This window comes from Ovis canadensis, chromosome 16 (genome assembly GCF_042477335.2).
Source record: "Ovis canadensis isolate MfBH-ARS-UI-01 breed Bighorn chromosome 16, ARS-UI_OviCan_v2, whole genome shotgun sequence".
Lineage (NCBI taxonomy): Eukaryota > Metazoa > Chordata > Mammalia > Artiodactyla > Bovidae > Ovis > Ovis canadensis.
In genome coordinates, this window is record NC_091260.1 from 52,165,302 (window position 1) to 52,182,561 (window position 17,260).

General features: G+C 42.3%; 1 protein-coding gene across 2 annotated transcripts in view; it reads left to right on the forward strand.

Moving 5' to 3' along the window:
- Nucleotides 1-7,482: 7,482 nt before the first annotated feature.
- Nucleotides 7,483-17,260, forward strand: part of PRLR (prolactin receptor) — a 189,839-nt gene continuing 180,061 nt past the window's right edge. For both annotated transcript variants that reach the window (XM_069555935.1, XM_069555933.1), the window contains exon 1: nucleotides 7,483-8,356. The gene's annotated coding sequence lies outside the window, so the exon portion shown is untranslated. The remainder of the gene's footprint in view (nucleotides 8,357-17,260) is intronic.

Consider the following 17,260-nt stretch of genomic DNA (forward strand, 5'->3'; position numbering starts at 1 on the left):
GTTTAACAATAGAACTTTCAATGATGTTACCAAAAGTAGAAAATCACCTTCCCCATTTCTCAATTGAGTCAGGAATATGAACTTTGGCAAAGACAGAAAGGCAGTCTTGCTTGAGAAAAGACTCTAAGACTTGCCCTAGTTCCCATAATTTAGGCATCAGGGAAGACAAAGTTCAAGGAAGTCTTAACTCTGAACCAGGAAGGAAGCAGTAGCCTCCAGCCACAGGTTCTTGTCACCAAAGGCTGTTTAGATGGTGAAAGCTCACTAGTGAAAGCTTCTTTGTATAGTATTTTCCTTCTTCCCCAGGGGGTTGAGAGGAGGCACTTGGAGGAAGGGATGACTTCAGCTTACAAAGCTGAATCTGAAAGATTTCATCAAGAAAGTAAACTCTCAAGACAAGTTCATACGGCAAAAATCTCAGAAAGAAACAAAGGATGGAGGCAGGGATGACAATTGTCAATAACATTCCATGGCATCAGGTATGGGGACCCATTTGAAATAAAAGTCAGCTCCTGGCACTCTGCTCAACACTCCAGTGGCTTCCTTCTTCCTTCCCAGGAGGAGCTTTATTCCAAAAGAGTTCTTCAGTGTCCTTATTCAAGATTCAGCTCATGTTATACTATCAAAGAGGCCCAATATTGACCCTCTGACTTAATCCACATCTCCTCTCCGCTTTGTTTTACTTTTTAGCATATATCATCACCTAATATACAGTTTGTTTCTTTGTTTTTAATCTTTCCTCCTCCAAACTCCAGAATATAATACCAGATCTCAGACTGAGACTAGTTACATTTTTCCTGCTGTAAACCAGCACCTAAAAATGAACCTGGCATTCTTGACAAGTGAATGAACGAAAAAAAAAAAAAATTAAAGAATGAAAAATGAAGGCAAGGACATCCACTTCTATCGAGAATAGTACTGGAAGTCCTTAACAGAGCCATTAGGCAAGAAAAAAAAATGTAAGTCATCTAAATCAGAGAAAAAGAAACACAATTATGTTTGCAAATGACATAATCATAATCTTTAAGAAAACCTTAAAGACTAAACACACGCACACACACACAAAACTATTAGAACTAATGAACAAATTCAGTAAAATTGCAGGATACAAAATCAACATACTAAAATAGTTACATTTATATATACTAACAATACATTATACAAAATAAAATTAAGATAATAATCTTATTTACAGTAGCATAAGAGAATAAAATATTCAGGAATAAAGTTAACTAAGAAGGTGAAAGGCTTGTCCACTGAAAACTATAAAATAGTGCTGAAAGAATTTTTAAAAAACACAAATAAATGGAAACATATCTCATGTTTGTGGATAGAAAGACTCACTACTGTTAAAACAGCCACATTAACCAAAACAATATTCAAATTTGGTGCTATCTCTATCAAAATCCCAATGGCATTTTTTTCAGAATAAGAAAACAGTTCTACAAATCATATGGAACCACAAAATATTTGGAATAATCAATCAGTTTTGAGGAAGAAGAACAAAGGTAGACATACATTCAGATTTTAAACTATATGACAAAGCTACAAGAATAAAAACAGTATGGTATTGACACTAAAACAGACATATAGACCAACAGAACAGAATTGAGAGACCAGAAATACATTCATACATTTACTATCAATTGATCTTTGAGAAGGGTGCCAAGAATACAAAATGGGGAGAGTGGAGTCTCTCAACAAATGGTGATGGGGAAATTGTATATCTGCTTGCAAAAAATGAAACTGGACCTTATCTTACAGATACACAAAGATCTACTCAAAACAAATTAAAAACTTAACTGTAAGACTTGAAACTGTAAAACTTCTAGAAGACACTGAGGGGAAAGCATCTTAACATTGGTCATGAAATGTCTTTTTGGATATGACAACAAAGGAATGGGCAAAAACAACAAAATAAACAAGTGCAATTACCTCAAACTGAAAAGTTTCTATGGAGAAGGCAATGGCACCCCACTCCAGTACCCTTGCCTGGAAAATCCCATGGACGGAGGAGCCTGGTAGGCTGCAGTCCATGGGATCGCTGAGGGTCTGGCACGACTGAGCAGCTTCACTTTCACTTTTCACTTTTATGCATCGGAGAAGGAAATGGCAACCCACTCCAGTGTTCTTGCCTGGAGAATCCCAGGGATGGGGGAGCCTGGTGGGCTGCCCTCTATGGGGTCACACAGAGTCAGACACAACTGAAGTGACTTAGCAGCAGCAGCAGCAAAAAGCTTCTACGTGCAAAGGAACAATCAACCAAGTAAAAAGATAATCTATGGAATGCAAGAAAATATTTTCAGACTACATATCTAATAAGAAGTTAATGTCCAAAATATATAAGGAACTCCTACAACTCAAAAGCAAACAATAAAAATAACAACATAAGCAACCTGATTTAAAAATGGCCAGAGGGGTTAAATTGCATTTCTCAAAAGACATACAAATGGCCAACAGGTAAAAGAAAAGGTACCTGACATCATTAATTATCAGGGAAATATGAATCAAAACCACAACCAGGTAGTGCCTCACACCTGCTGGGGTGATAATTATTTTTAAAAAGTGTTGGTGAAGATGTAAAGAAAGTGGAACATTCAAGTGCTATTGGTAGGAATGTAAAATGATGCAGCTGCTGTGGAAAACAATACGGAAGTGCCTCAAAACTGTTCATTATTGGCATGTAAATACTCATGCCAAACAAAGCAGAGTATTGTCCAGAACAGATATAAATATATGGAAATGTATAATATTTGACACTAGAAATCAGTGGGAAATTATGTATTTTTTCAATAAATTGACTATGTATTCAGAAGAAAACTGATTTTATCCTCTATCTCATGTAATATTTAAAAACCATTTCTAGGATAATTAAAAATCTTTTAAAATATTTTTAACAATATTAGAAGCAAAGAAACAATAGAGAAAACTCAGAATATGGTTAATAGAACTTGTTAGAATATAATTGACAGATTCAACTAGGTGAAAATCTAAAACTTTCGTACAATAAAACAGCCCATAAATAAAATCAAAGGAAACATGACAAATATTAAACATTTGCAATATATTTAACAAAATGTTAATGTATATACAATAGAAAAGAAAAATCATTTTTTTAGAAAAACAACTATACCAGAAAAAAAATATAGGCATAAGATTGAAAAGAGAGAAAAAAAATCTCAAGGGATAATAAACATATGAATTATGTCTTCCCTCACAAGTACTTAGGGGACTATGAATTAGAACAATTCTAAGATACAATACTTCGCTTATTGAGCTGAAAAAAATTATTTTGATAAAATTCGTTCCTCACAAGGATGTGAGCAAACACTTGGTTGGAGTGTATACTGGTACACATCTGTATTGATAAGTATTGAGGAAGAATTTAAAATTATCAATACATATGAGAATTTTTAATGTTCCTACTCAGGGTTCTCATTTCTAGGACTTTTTTCTACAACATTTTTTGGAGAGCAATCTGGCAGTGATCTTACAGAATTTTAGTTCTCATTCCCTTTGACCTAACAATACCATTTCTAAGTATCTATCCTAAGGTACAGGGCTTCCCTGGTGGCTCAGAAGTAAAGAATCTGCCTGCAATGAAGGAGACCCAGGTTCAATCCCTAGGTCGAGAATATCCCCTGGAGAAGGGAATGGCTACCTACTCCAGTATTCTTGGCTGGAGAATCCCATGGACAGAGGAGCCTGGCAGAAAACAGTTCATAGGGTTGCAAAGAGTCAGACACAACTAAAGTAACTTCATACGCACGCATACATCCTAAGGTACAGGCAAAGATAATCATGACAGCACTTTTTACAATAAACAATTGAAATGATCAAAGATCTAACAATGGAAGAATGGTAGAATAAATTATAGAAGAGGCAGCCATTAAAAAGGATGGGCTAATTCTATAGCTGGTAACCTAGAATATACAATTGCATGACACAAAAGACAAGTCACAGAAATTACTTAGTTTTTAGTTTAAAAAACGAGAAGCATGTACATATAGAGATGTGGCTACATACATGTAGGATGAGGAGAGTTGTGCATGCCAAGTCCCTTCAGCTGTGCATGCTAACTCTGTGCAACCCTATGGACTGTAGTCTGCCAGGCTCCTCTGTAAATGGGATTCTCCAGGCAAGAATACTAGAGTGGGTTGCCATGCCTCCAGTGGATCTTCCCCACTCAAGAGATGGAACCTGCATCTCTTACGTCATCTGCATTGGCAGACGGATTCTTCACCACTAGCACCACTTGGGAAGCCAAGGCTAGTTACACACCAATAAGTTAATGGTGGTCACCTCTGGAGGTGGGATCAAATGAAAGAGGGAGCATGTGTAATGGACCAAAGATAAAACTGTTCCCATTCAGGGAGGAGGAGAAAAAAGAGGGGCCGTGGCACGAGGCAACAGAGGAGGGCCGTAGACAGACTGAGGACAGTCAGGGGAGGAGGGCAGGGCCTGAGAGCAACGCAATGAGGATCTCAAGAGGAGGGAGTGAAGCGGTGCCGTGAGCCCCAGGAAGGCACAGCCCTGAGAAAGAAAGCAGCTGAGTAGTAGTGATGGAAGCCAGGGTGCAGGGGGATTAAGGCAGTTTTTGTCCACTCTGCTGGGGCATCTTCATAGAAACAGACAAATCGGGGCCCTCCCCCCAAACCGTCTGAATCAGAAGCTCTGCAAGTGACACCCAGATACACTGTGTTTGAAACAATCCTCAGATGACCAGGGTAGAGCCAGAGTTAAGAACCACTGAGAGAAGGTGTTGAGAGCTTACTGAGTCAGGGACAACTGAGAACTATAGCTTATTCTTTCACCAAGCTTGACAGATGAAGAAAGGAGTGAATTGAATCATAAAGCCACCAAAAGGGTTAGCAGGGTCAAGGAAGAGGCAAGGACATTGTAGGCTGAGAAGGAAGATGATAAGGCAGAAAACATTAACTGTGAGTTGAAGGTAGGGAGAAAAGGAAGGGGGCAGTGGAGGGGGGGAACTGAATGTTATTTGTCAGGCATTTACTTATGTTCAGAGATGACAATGGCACCCCACTCCAGTACTCTTGCCTGGAAAATCCCATGGACAGAGGAGCCTGGTGGGCTGCAGTCTATGGGGTTGTTGAGGGTCGGACACAACTGAGCGACTTCAGTTTCACTTTTCACTTTCATGCATTGGAGAAGGAAATGGCAACCCACTCCAGTGTTCTTGCCTGGAGAATCCCAGGGACGGGAGAGCCTGGTGGGCTACCGTCTATGGGGTCGCACAGAGTCAGACACGACTAAAGCGACTTAGCAGCAGCAGTAGCAGTTACTTATGTTATCACCATTATGGCTCCTTTTGCTGATAATTAATAATCTCTATTGTTATTTTTGAGGCCTATATTACTGTGTCAGATTTACAATGTGGCAAGTGAGGTTTAGGGAAGCCAAGTAAATACTGAAGACCCAAATCCATGCCAACAAAGAGCTGGGCTCTTTCCTCTGTACTGGCTGTACAGTAAAATCTTGGAGGCAACTGCTAGGGCTGGGGTCTAGGACTCAGTTGGAGGAGTAGCTTAGGAAAAAGGAGGAACACACCCACTGAAACAGTGACAAGACAGAGACAAGCAAGAAGGGAACACAAGTAAATGGGCAGGGCTTGTGAGTCTGTAGAGAAAAGGGCCAGGAGACAGTTTGGAATAGGATTGGGGTTCACAGTTGACTTCCTACATCATCTCAGTAGAGCTGGGGCAAAGTAATTAATTCCATGAGAGCTAACGCTGGTGGTTCGTGGACGGTGCCTGTGTGCTACACAACAGAGTGGAAAGCCTGGTCCTTCCCTTCCAATGAGATGTGGACTAGTCACTCAACAACCCATCTGTCAATCTGGAAACCAGGAGCACTGATGAACTGAGCTATCTGTAGCTAACTGGGAACCACAAAGAGAAAGAACAAGGGCCCCACCTTCCAAGACCTGACAGTCTAGAGTTACTTGGGTGAGGTTTTTTCCACCAACTATTAAAATCATCTGATTAGAACATTAAAAAAAAAAAAACTGATGATGCCTTGCTTTGCAAAGGCCATGTAGAAACATTCTGCCATTGACGATCCCATGTCACCCAGTGGTTTTGAAAATAAACAGGGGTTGCATACCTTTACAGTGCCCCCATGAGCAAGGTAAGTGTGCAAGAAAGAAGCTTCTTCCATCAGCTAAGAGAACTCTGGGGGATGGTGAAGGACAGGAAAGCCTGGCATACTGCAGTCCACTGGGTTGCAAAGAGTCGGACACAACTGTGTGACTGAAAAACAACAAAGACAACCAGATGGGGTTTACGGTTTAATTGTACAAGGTCACGTTACTGAACAGGAAGCATCAGGTGGTCATGCCTATACAGGTGCCTCTGGGCTTCCAGTCCAAAAAGATCACCAAATCATCTTGGAATATTCAGTGGCTTCTGGAGACTCAGCAGGTGGCTACTACTGAGTGTCATTTGCCAGTAATTCCAGAGCGTCAAACATTCAAAAGGGAATACACCTAGAATTCCAAAAATTTTTTGTTGAGAATGTATAGTCTTTGTTTAAAATATTCTCCATGGTGCCCCTCTGGGTAATTAAATAAGCAGATAAGATATTAATTAATAGCAGCAAACAGACACTAACAACTTATTAATTGAGGGATAAGTATTTCCTTGAGGCAGCTACTACTTTTGTTTCAGTACTTTCGCCAGAGAAAAAAGGTGGTGGTTATGTATGGTTTTGTTATTGCCAGAAAAAGAGGGGGAAAAGTCACACCCCCATACAGAAAAGACAATAGAAAACATGAATTGTATATTTGTGGAAAAGAACAAAAGCGTGGATTATTTCAGCACCACCAATGCTTCTGTGTTGCACTCACGCGGCAGAGAATAGACAGGCACTGGGGCACCTAAAAAGAAAGCAAAACCAGCTCTCTCGCTCTCTCTGCTCTCTCGGGTCACTGACTGTTTTTGCCCCTTTCACTCTGCCGACCCTTCCGTCTTCTGAGGGAAGGTGAGATTCAATTCCCCCGGAGCCTCACTCCAGTGCTGTCAAGCTGCTGTTCAAGCTGTTATTCAGAAATAAGGAAAGAAATCTGACACGGAGACACTCCACGTCTTGGCTGCCAGGAGAAATACCAGCTTTGAGGTCGTTCCATTTATGAAGCTATTTTTAAATTATTATTGTTGTTGTTTTGCCAATCTGTTTTGTGATGCAGTCTCATCGGAAGACCTGTGGTCCCCATCTAGCGTGCAAAATCCATCTAAGGGTGAAACCGTTCTTCCTTCTCCACTTCTTTGCTGCATTCCGGCTTCCCCAGCTCCTTCCTTCACCTGGTGAAGCCGGCCGACTCTGGACATTTTGCAGGCTTAAGAAAATCACTGTTTCGCCTCGGGCAAGGAACACAAATGTTGCAACCTTGACTCCTCCTCTCACAAAGAAAGAGTGAACAAGTGCACTTGCTGGGCTTCTTGTCCCAGAGCCGCGGGGCTGCTGGAGTCCAGGTTGGGATACCCAAACACCAGCCTGCTGGTCTCGGGCTTCCCACCCCCGCCCCCTTTCTCTTTAAGTCTAACTCGCTCCTCTCCCTCTTTCTGGAGTCTATCCACTGTTCCTGAAACAGCTTTACGCACGATGGAGGTCCACATCCTTGTGCGGGAAGTGCTCACGGAGTGAGATGGCAAACCTCGCTCCCCGGGAAAAGTGAGTACCCACCGCGGGCGGAGCCGAGGGCGCGGGGGCGGCGCCGGAGTCGCGGGTTCAAGGCCAAGTGCAGGCAGACGCGCGCCGGCGGCTGGGCCCGGGCTGCTCCGAAGAAGCCAGAAACCCGCCGGAGCAGCGGGGCGGCAGCCTGGGGCAGAGCCAGGACTCTGACAGCACGGAGGTCCCCTCCCAAAGGAACTAAAAAGACTCTATCCGCCCCCACCTTCGCCGCTTTTACGACGGCACACATTAGTCTTTATAAAAAGCATCTTGAGAATGAGTTTCGGCGTGACTGGGGGACCCTCAGAAGATATATTATTCACGTCAAATTGAAAAGAAAAAAGAGCGGGGAGGGGAAGGAGCTCAGACAGGTGATGTGCGGACGGCGGGCTTGAGGATTCTCCCAGCATCAGCCGCGGCCGCCTCGGGGTATCCGGCGGAAAGTTGAGCAATCGCAGTGCCGACCCGAAAGGTGCGGCTCCCCGCCCGCTCAGAGGCAGTCGGGGGAGGGACAGGTAAGCAGCCTCCTGGCTGTCACCCGTAGCTCAGCCGAAGGGAGGCGGCCTGACCTCAGCGAAGGAGTTCCAGCTGGAGAAGCAGCTTCAGGAACCGCTGGAGGAGAGAGGACGAGAGAGCCGAGGAGAGAAGGGGGAAGTTGGGCAAACAGGTAAGGGGCGTTGGGGGGGGGGGGGGGGGGGCGGGGAGACGTAGCCGGGGCGCTACCGGAGCCGGGGCTGGAGTTGCAGCTCTTTGGGTAGGAGAACATCCTTGTAATGGCCTCTCCCTGTTCTGCGGAAGCAGCCCACCTTACCCTAATAACAAGCATTTTAGGATTTTCGGTAACTGGACTTGAAAATGATTGCAAAACATTATTATGACACTATAGGGATTCACTTGTTTTCATTCATCAAGTTGGTTGGTTCCCACCTGAGTTTCATGCTTCTTGGTCAGTGGAGTGTTGCTCATTCCACCCCTGCTGTGCAAAGTTGGGCAAGACCCTTGGGGTCTGTGGGCCTCGATATTCTTTGCACATGTTGAACTTGGCATGTGTGTATATGTGTGTGTGTGCAACAGTTAAGGATATATATGTTATGTGTATATATATGTATGAATATGTGTGTGTGTATATTCTGCCCTAAATGTGTACATATGTGTGTATACATACATATATACTGTATATATATACATACATATACACATATATATTTAGATTACTGCTGATATATGAATATATTTAAGATTAATGGAGCAAAAGTGCTGCTGAATCATGTATGAAAGAAACTGATGAAATTGTATATTTTAGTGATTCTTAAAATTTGGTGCTCATTAAGTCCTTTTGAGAATGAGCCATGAGTCCTCTTCCAAGAGGGGAAAGCATTTTTATGGAATGTTCATAACGTTTTCCAAGCAGTCCCAGAAGGTTGTGGACATGCCCTGAAGTCTTTGCCTGAGCCCCTAGTGAACATCCCCTGCCTTCCTCTCTAGGGTCTGCATCAGTGATCCAGCCAAACCTCTGTGGCAGCTGGGTTGGCTGTGGGAGCCATCTGCAGTCTTCTCTGGGGGTCTGGAGTCAGCCCTGCCAAAGGAGAGAGCCTGACTTTCATGAGTGAGCTCCCAGGACACTGTTTCCCAGGAGCTTCACTGGTCTCTGCCTTGTGGGAAACCCTCTTCACAAGCTCTTGCAATGGCTTTCCTAAGGTGACCATCCTCAGCCCTGGAGTTTTCAGTCTTACAGACAGCATTGGAGAACACCTGCAGAGGGTCACTGTCTTGAGGAGAGCTCTTCAGGTCCCACGGTTAGATGTCAAGACACTGGGACCAAGGTCTGGTTTTGAAATGAAGTGCTGTTTGCTTCCCAGTGCTGAGTAGGAATAGTAACGGGCTTCTTGTGTACCTCTGCACTTTTCCTTTAAGGCACTAGGTTCCTGTGCCTAGGAGGACCTGGGTCTTCCATTGGCAGTGCCAGCAAGGTGTAGCAGAGGACACGGGGAGCTTTGAAGCCCAACAAACCAGGCTTCAAATCTTGGCTCCCTTGCTTCAGGCAAGTCACTGAACTTCTCTGAGTCTCACTTTTCCTCTTGTGCTTTCTTGCACATTTATTAGGAAAATGAAATGCCTAGTCTATGATAAACTGCTATTACTGATATGAATGTGAGTTTATAAGTCAGTGTTAAATAGTCTCATGCTTTTTTTAGAGCAGTTTACTCTCTTATGGGGCTTATGTCAGCAAAAGAATGAGTACAGTCAGTCTTGATCTAGTTATTCTAAAAGATGAATGGTGGGTTCAGAATACAATGTTGGGTTTATTGCTTCACCTTTGTCAAGCAATTTTCTATGTTGCCAGCAAGTGAAATATGTCCAGACTAGCATGAAGTCTTGACCCTTTCTCTGAGTTCCCTTTTGGCCCATAATCTTGAACAGAAAACAGCTAGATCTGTGCCTGTAGCTGCATGAATCTCAGGATAGAAACTGGAGAGGGCTGATGGCTGCATCCATCTCCAGGTACAACATAAACTGTCTCTGTAAAGAGAAATGTCTTCATTTCCATCTTTCACAGCTTGGAATAGATTTAATCAACTCGGCTAGTACTCCTCCACCCCTCTCTGCAGTCCTGGCCCCTCAGTTGCAAGAAATTGAATGACATAGAAGTAAGGCAAAGAAATAGCAGAATCTTAAAAGAAAATTGGATTCCCACTAAGTATCCATTCCAAGACTGATGAGTATATTCTGGCAAGGCATTCTTGAATGTGAAGATGACAGTACTGATACCTACAAGTCACTGAGCCTTCAAGATATACTAAGCACTTCCCTATGTTCCTACTGTTAATTCTCATGGTAATTCAATGAATTCTCTCTTCAATTAATTTTCTCACTGCAGGGTATGGATTATCAAATAAAGCTTTACAGATAAGGAAACTGAGGATTAAGGAAATTTACATGACGTGCCCAGTCTCCACAGCAAGTAAAAGGTAGAACCGAACCAGGACATAAGCCCAGATCTGTCTGATCTTAATACCCACTCTTGTTCCACTAACCCATGCTGCCAGGCTCCCTGGGGTCAGAAAGTTGCATCATGCTAATTGGATCCCAAGCTAGTTCTTTTGAAGGGCAGGAATCACCAAATCCACTGGGTGATTTCAGCGGCATGAACATACACTTTGCGTGTGAACACATCAACAGGCAACAACAGAGAAATCACCTATGAAGAGTGATTTTCCCACCCTTTCCCAAATCCAGCTATAAAGTAAATAGTTACCCACAGCAGGAGAGGCTGGCTCCAGGCCACTGATTTCCTGAACAATTCGTTTATGTCAGAAAGAGCTCTGAAATTCTTATTCTTCATTACCTTTAGAATCAGGACACCTTGCCATTTGCCTCTCTGTGTTAAACATTCATTCATTCCATGAATACTTGCTGAGCTCTGAATATAACAGACAAGACCTTAGCCCTTATGAAGCTTCTATGCTCCAGAGATGTATAAGAGGCAGGTGAACACAGATATAAATCAGATCATTTCAGATATTGATAAATGTTTTGTTATTGTTGTTCATTCGTTAAGTCGTGTCCTACTCTTTGTGACCCATGGACTGCAGCACACCAGGACACAGGCTTTCCTGTCCTTCACTGTCTCTCGGAGTTTTTTGAAACTCATGTCCATTGAGTCAGTGATGCTATCCAGCCGTCTCATCTTCTGTCATTCCTTCTCTTAATGCCCTCAATCTTTCCCAGCATCAGAGTCTTTTTCAACAAGTCAGCTCGTCACATCAGGTGGCCAAAGTATTGGAGCTTCAACTTCAGCATCAGTCCTTCCAGTGAATATTCAAGACTGATTTCCATTAGGATTGACTGGTTTGATCTCCTTGCTGTCCAAAGGACTCTCAAGAATCTTCTCCAGCACCACAATTAGAAAGCATCAATTCTTCTGCACTCAGCCTTCTTTGTGATCCAACTCTCACATCTGTACATAAACATTAGAAAGAAAGTAAAGAGAGGCTGGGGGCCTAGAGGGTAACAGGGCTTGGGGGCAACTTTAAGTAAGACAACAGAGATCTCCATAAGAAGGTCACCCCTAAACTTAAACCTGCATAATAAGAAGAAACCAGTCCCATGAAAATCTGGGGAAAGGGTTGCCATAGCAGAAGAAACCTCAAAGGAAAGTTCTGAAAATGAATATATAAAGCAGTATGGCCCCAGAGACAATGAGATGGCCCCTAAGGTATCAAGTTGAGGTTTATAAAGGGGAAATCATTGTTTGAATGCCTATTGTACTAGTCTAGCCTGTTCTGTGTACTTCATACCTATCTTAATTTTTAATCTTCTCAGCAATCTGGTGAGTTAGCTTTTCTGTCTTGATTTGATAGTTAAAGAAACCAAGACTTGCAGAGGGTAACCAACCAGCCCAAGGTTATAAAGCTGGTATTTGAATCCCACAGTCTATTCTGCACCAAAACCCAAAACTTTTTGCTAACACAGCATGTGGCCTTTGAGATCATCTCTTCTAGGGGATAGTGAAAGAGCTAGCAGCAAGAAATATCCAACGTGTATTAGGTAGTTCAGTGCTGGCAGTGATTTCTGTCTGATGTCTCAGTTTCCAGTTAGCATGTCTACACCTGCCCAGCATAGTGCAGTAGCACTCGCCCCGTGTGGCTACCGAGCACTAGAAATGTGCAAATTGAGGTGTACCATAAGCGTAAAGTACACCCCAGATTTCAAAGACCTAGTATCGAAAAATACATGTCTATCTCTTGAGTTTTTATATTGACTGTATGTTAGAATGATAGTATTTTAGACATAGTGGTTTAGCTGAAGTACATTATTAAAATTAATTCTATCTGTATCTTTTTAAATTTGTTTTCATGTGTTCAGCAGAAAATTTAAAATCACATATGTGACTTGAATTGTATTTCCTTCAAATAGCACTTCTGTAGACTAATTAGTTGACAGAGATAGAGTAGGGAATTGTTCCTCCTGCTTCTTAATAACTTTTCCTGTATTGGCTCCGACTCCTTCTCGGGTGTGTCTCCTAATTCAGTTACTCAGTGAAGCAGTAAACAAGAAAAAAGGGGTCACTCTGTGTCCTCCTCCACCCTCATTTTTCTGCTGAGTGGGTGATCATTCAAAGCCCACTACATCATGCCACTATATGAAATAGACTCAATGGTTACTTTCATTACCAGGACCCCATTCCCTCACCCAGACAAACCTCAAACTTTGAAGCATCCTATCACCAAAGGGTCATTTTAAACTCAGATATGCTTTCACCATAAAATCATTTCCTAGGACAGTGTCTTTGACATTCTGGGACTTTGTAAAATCAGTCTAGGAGACAGCCAGAGTTTTGTGTCTGCATGCAAAGATCATGAAATGAATCATCTTATTGTGGTAATAAATGTTTTCCCTTCTCTGTCCTTTTGCTTGTAACAGCTTGAACAAGATGCAGTCCAAGGTTCCAGAAGGGCTGTTTCAAGGACATCACAGAAGGCCATTTTGGCTTCTGTTGTCCACTAGCTAAAATGGTCTTTGACTATGTCAATGAAATACAAATACAATTGGTTTGATATATGCCAAAGGGAGGGACACTCAGATTCTGGTGTTGTTAGAGGAAGTCTCTGGCCTGGAATATCACAGATCTGCATGTGAGTTTGTCTATGGGTTTGTGTGTTACCCTTACCCTCCTTCCCTCAAAAATCCTCTAGAAAAGGTCAGTGTTGGTGAGATAATGCCACATAACAGGCTAATGGAGAAATATTCTAGAAAATGGTTGGCCACAGACTGTAGTAGACATTTGCCTACAGTGAAGAGTTTCTTTTCTGTAGTTTGAAAAGGATATACAGACAGACCTCAGAGATATTGTTGGTTCAGTTCCAGACCATTGCAATAAAGCAAATACTGCGATAGAATGAGTCACAAATGTTTTTGGTTTTCTAGTCCATATAAAAGTGATTTACCCTACGCTCTAGCCCACTACGTATGCAGTAGCATCATATCACAGGGCCTCCCTGGTGGCTCAGAGATAGAGAATCCACCTGCAACGCAGGTTTGATCCCTGAGTCAGGAAGATCCCCTGGAGAAGGAAATGACTACCCACTCCAGTATTCTTGCCTGGGAAATCCAATGGATGGAGGACCCTGGTGCGCTACATTCCCCAGGGTCACAAAAGGGTCAGGCACAACTTATTGACTAAATAACAACAAAACATGTCTAAAACACAATGTATGTCTCTTAATTTGAAAAATACTTTATTGTTAACAAATGCTAACTACCATCTGACAACACAGTTTATAAAAAAGAGAGAAAGAAAAACCAAACTATCTGCAAAATACAATGAAGTGAAGAGCAATAAGATGAGGTGTGCCTGTACTAGATGTTCTTTGAGATTTACAAATAACATTTGTTCATTTCCACTCAAGATCTCCATCTTGCAGGAAATGTCAGTAAGAAGCTGACAGGAATGCATTTTAGTGTATCTACCTGAACAGTAATACCGATTCTTCAACATCTTCTAAGCCAAAAAGTCTGTGCCAGAGTCCATGGGGAAAATTTTTTTTAAAAAATCTTAAACAAGGTCCTTGCTCTAGAGGAGCATATTATCTATCAAGGAAGATGGGCACAAACATAAAACACCAAGAGCAGTGTAAGATGACATCCTCTACGTGTTCCACGAAACAGACAGTTAGAGTTGGGGATTCTAGAGGGCATTATGAGCATAGCCCTAAGGTACATTGACAATACAGGGTAAGAGATGGGCATTGAGGGACTTCCCTGGCAGTCCAGTGGTTGACTTTGCCTTCCAATGCAAGGGATACCAGTTCTATCCCTGGTCTGGGAACTAAGATCCCACATGCTTTGGGACCAAAAAAAAAAAAAAAACCACCCTTAAAACAGAAGCAGTATTGCAACAAATTCAATAGCTTGAAACTGGTCTACAATTAAGAAAAAAAAATCTTAAAAAAGAAAAAGATGTCATTGAAGGATGTAAGGCCAGGCTATTGGTTCAGTTCAGTCGCTCAGTCATGTATGACTCTTTACAACCCAAGGACTGCAGCACGGCAGGCTTCCCTGTCCATCACCAACTCCCAGAGCTTGTTCAAACTTATGTCCATCGAGTTAGTGATGCCATCCAACCATCTCATTCTCTGTCATCCCCTTCTCCTCTAGCCTTCAATCTTTCCCAGCATCAGGGTCTTTTCTAATGACTCACTTCTTTGCTTCAGGTGACCAAAGTACTGGAGCTTGAGCTTCAGCTTCAGTACTTCCAAAGAATGTTCAGGACTGATTTCCTTTAGGATTCACTGATTTGATCTCCTTGCAGTTCAAGAGATTTTCAAGAGTCTTCTACAACACCACAGTTCAAAAGCATCAGTTCTTTGGTGCTCAGCTTTCTTGATGGTTCAACTCTCACATCTATACATGACTACTGGAAAAACCATAGCTTTGACTAGATGGACCTTTGTTGGCAAAGTAATGTGTCTGCTTTTTAAAATGCTGTCCAAGTTGGTCATAGCTTTTCTTCCAAGGAGCAAGCATCTTTTAATTTCATGGCTGCAGTCACCATATACAGTGATTTTAGAAACCAAGAAAATAAGATCTCTCACTATTTCCATTGTTTCCTCGTCTATTAGCCAAGAAGTGATGGGACCGGATGCCATGATCTTCATTTCTGAATGTTGAGTTTTAAGCCAGCTTTTTCACTCTCCTCTTTCACTTTCATCAAGAGGCTCTTTAGTTCCTCTTAACTTTCTGCCATAAGAGTGATGTCATCTTCATATCTGAGGTTATTGATATTTCTACCTGCAATCTTGATTCCAGTTTGTGCTTCATCCAGCCCAGCATTTCACATGATGTACTCTACATAAAAGTTAAATAAGCAGGGTGACAATATACAGCCTTGACCTACTCCTTTGACAATTTTGAAATTATTATGTCCAGTTATAACTGTTGCCTCTTGACATGCATACAGATTTCTCAGGAGGCAGGTAAGCTGATCTGGTATTCCCATCTCTTAAAGAATTTTCTAGTTTGTTGTGATCCACACAGTCAAAAGCTTTAGCATAGTCAATGAAGCAAAAGTAGGTATTTTTCTGGAACTCTCTTTCTTTTTTGATTATCCAATGGATGTTGGCAATTTGATCTCTAGTTCCTCTGCCTTTTGTAATTCCAGCTTGAACATCTGGAAGTTCTAGGTTCATGTACTGTTGAAGCCTGTCTTGGAGAATTTTGAGCACCACTTTGCTAGAAAGTGTGATCAGTGCAACTGTGCGGTAGTTTGAACATTCTTTGGTGTTGCCTTTCTTTGGGATTGGAATGTAAACTGGCCTTTTCTGGTCCTGTGGCCAATGCTGAGTTTTCCAAATTTGTTGGCATATTGAGTGCAGCACTTTCCCAGGCTGAGCTGTAGACCAGTGGAAACAGGCACAGGGGTGGGTGTGGGAGCTGGAGAGGAAGGCACTCCGAGTCAGGATGCATACGCAGTTGGCCTGCATATGGAAATGTGCATGGAGTATTTGGCAGTATGAAAAAGAACATGGAGAATAACTGGGGGCGGTTTTAAAAATTACTGATGCCCCCACCTTGTTCTAGAAGTTTCACTGAAAAATGGGGCCATGGTGCCAGTGCTGTTGTTGTTCTCCGTTGTTTGTGATTGCCCAGGACATTCTAATGTGAAGTCAGAGTTCAAAGTCACTGAGTAAACACACTGAGTCTTTGTCTTATCATCATGGGCAATAAAATTAAGAGGGTAATGTTTCCAAGGGAAAGAAATGGACAGTTAAGGTGCATGGTCTTTATTGTGTAGAAGATTTATGGACATGCATATTTCTACTCAGTTGTTTTCTTCACAATTGTCTGTAATGATTCTGTTGACTTGGATGTTGTGGCTAAAAAGTGTAGCCAGCTTCCCATTCCTGTACTCTGTGTGCTTTGGGGGTGCCGTAGGGTGCTGGGTGTCTCATGGCTCTTTGTATCCACCAGGCTTTGTGTGATCATTGCAGAGGGCTTCATTATCAAGCCCATTAGTGCCATAGTAGCTATTTTATAACCGTCTGTAACCTTGCCTCACCTTTCCAACTTTACAAATTAGGAAACGGAGTTTAATTACTGGCCTTCGGCCTTGAGGCTTACTGGTGATAGAGTGAAATTAGGGTTCTCAGACACTGAGTTCCTCATATTCATTTGGCTCTTAAAGCACGTGGTGCCCCATCTCCTGTTGCTGTTAGAATACTCTGTACCTAGCCCTGTTACCACTTCCATGAATGAATTAGTGTTACAGATCAATTGGTAAAAGGTGACGAGATTGCCCGAGCTGGCAACAGTGATTTTAAGTATCAGCAGCTCGGAGGCAGCAGGGGTGGTCCCAGGAACCCCGTCCCTAGCGTCTTGGAGTTCAAGTAAAAGCGTGGCCATGCATACTTACAGCTTATGCACTCCTACCTGTGGGAAGTAAAGACTCCTTAGTCTCAGAGCTTTCAAGCTGTTCTGATTTCTCTTCTCTGAAGCTTCTGTTCACTTAAAAGATAATGGTTTCTGTTACACGTCTAAAAAAAAAAAGAAGAAGAAAGCTGAGCAATTTTTA